The sequence below is a fragment of the Lipotes vexillifer genome, unplaced genomic scaffold (assembly GCF_000442215.2).
Source record: "Lipotes vexillifer unplaced genomic scaffold, Lipotes_vexillifer_v1.1 scaffold75, whole genome shotgun sequence".
NCBI classification, from domain to species: domain Eukaryota; kingdom Metazoa; phylum Chordata; class Mammalia; order Artiodactyla; family Lipotidae; genus Lipotes; species Lipotes vexillifer.
Window position 1 is genome coordinate 1,162,892 of NW_006771517.1, and position 2,016 is coordinate 1,164,907.

Below are 2,016 nucleotides of genomic sequence, written 5' to 3' on the forward strand. Positions count from 1 at the left end.
CGGGGATCCGGCCAGGCTGGCGGGAGGCCGGCGGGCGGCCGCGCAGGGCGCTCGGCTAGCGAATCTCCGGCGCCGATCGCCGAGCTACGTTTACTTGGCCACTTAACCCCCGCGCTGCCGGCCGGACGCGGCGGCCGCCCGCTCGCCCGCCTGCCGGGGGGCCGGTGGCGTCCGTCGGGGGGCGCTCGGGGCGTCCACGCGGGCTGCGGCCGCCGGGCCGGGGGGGGGCGGCTGCTGCGAGGAAGCTGCGCGGGCAGGACCGGGCAGCTGGAGTGGGTGGGGAGGGGGCGGTGCCGAGTCCCCTTGTAACCCCGGCCCGACACTCGCCCCGCCCCCGCCCGGGGGCGCCCCCGCCGCAGCCACTCAGAGCCGGACCTCGGGCGCGGAGGGCGGGGGGCGGGGACGAGGGAAATTTGAAATCACTCCGGAGCCACCCCTCTGCTCCTCCTCCACAGGCGCCGCCTCCCGGCACCCCGGCAGGTTAAATCACCCCCGGGATAACAGGCCTTCAAGGGGACCCCGCAGACGTCCCCCAACCCTCAAGACTCCTCCCAGGGCCCGTCTTCCCCGCCCCCCACTCCGACCACGGACACAGACGCGCAAGTCTGGATGCGGGGGCCCAGAGAAGGAAGACCCCCCACCGGTCACACAGCAGCCGGGTCTCCCCTTTACCCCCACTCCAGCCGCAGTGCCACCTAGGCCCTGCGGTGTCCCCGCGGGTCAGTCACCCCGCTCGGGACCCTCGGACTAGTCCTTCCTCCCTCCCTCCTACCCCGCTGGCCCTTTGTCGGCCATCTTGAGGGGAGGGGAGGGAGAGCAGAGGAGTGAAGACAGATCCCTGGCTGGGTTCTGGGGTACAGCTGGCATCACCCGAAGGAGAAGCCCCACTCTGTTAGAGGTCTCCACGGCCTCTGCCCTTAAAGGGGCATTGAACTATTGGAAAACAGCACTTCCTGGTATTTCTCATACCTGGTATTTCCGCTGACAGTATTTATTTGTTTACCTGCATTATTGTGTGTCTCCAGGTATGAGACTGTGAGGGCAAGGTCTCAGTGTGTCTCAGCACACAGTTAGATGCTGAATAAATGTTGAATGAATGAAAGAACAAATGAATGATGACAAGATGGCCCACAAAGGCCCTAGGTGAGCAGGCTCTAGCCTGCCTTCCCAGGCATCTCCTAGCCTCGCCCCTCCCTCACTTCATCGAATCTTCTCACCTCCTTCCTCTTCCTCAAATACATCAAGCATGTTTCTGGATGTTCTTTGCCCAGATCTCTGCACCATTCAGTTTTCTCCCAAAATGTCACCTTCTGGAAAGATTTTTCTGACCAACCTGCCTGAACAGTCTTCCCTCCTTCACTCCTATTTCATTCGCTTTGTAGCACGTATAGCCATTTGAAATTGCTTTGCATATTTCCTTGTTTACATCTTTCTTTTACACACACACACACACACACACTGTGAACTCTACTCCATGAGGGTAGAAACCGCATCTGTCTGTCCTGTTCCAAGCTCTGTTTCTAGTGCCTACAAGGAGGAGTTCAATACAAGTTTGTTGAATGAATGAACACGGGTTTCCTGACTCCTGGGCTCCGAAAACCACAGCTTTTTCCCTTTATCTCTTACCAGGTATTTGCAAATGAGTGAATGGTAAATTCTCTGGAAGCCGTAAACGTTTCTAAACTTACTGGATCTTGTTCTACCTAGGAACCCAGAGAGAGGCTAAGGAGATATGAAAGTGAAATGGGCTCAGCAACCAGGAAAGCCTCATGTGAATTAGTGGCAGGAACTCCTTGACCTTCTGGCACGAACATCCAAAATTGGGTTCCAGTCAGTTGGTGTAGGACGATCTCTCAAGAGGGCCTATGGCTTGTGCCCACCATCTGGGGTAAGTCTTCAGAGGAAAGAAATTATATGAAGTTCGTGGGCCTGTGGAGAGGGCTGCTGGGTCTCTGTTTTCTGATCCATAAGCTAAGACCTGCCACATGGCAAAGGATGTCTGTGTACCACCAGGAA

The 2,016-nt window shown here is 57.9% G+C and overlaps 1 protein-coding gene across 1 annotated transcript in view; it reads right to left on the reverse strand.

Annotated features, from left to right (window-relative positions):
- DNMT3B (DNA methyltransferase 3 beta) overlaps nt 1-205 on the reverse strand; it is a 36,622-nt gene extending 36,417 nt beyond the window's left edge. The window contains exon 1 of the mRNA XM_007446848.1: nt 1-205. This exon is cut by the window's left edge and continues 11 nt beyond it. The gene's annotated coding sequence lies outside the window, so the exon portion shown is untranslated.
- Between the last annotated feature and the right edge of the window lie 1,811 nt (nt 206-2,016).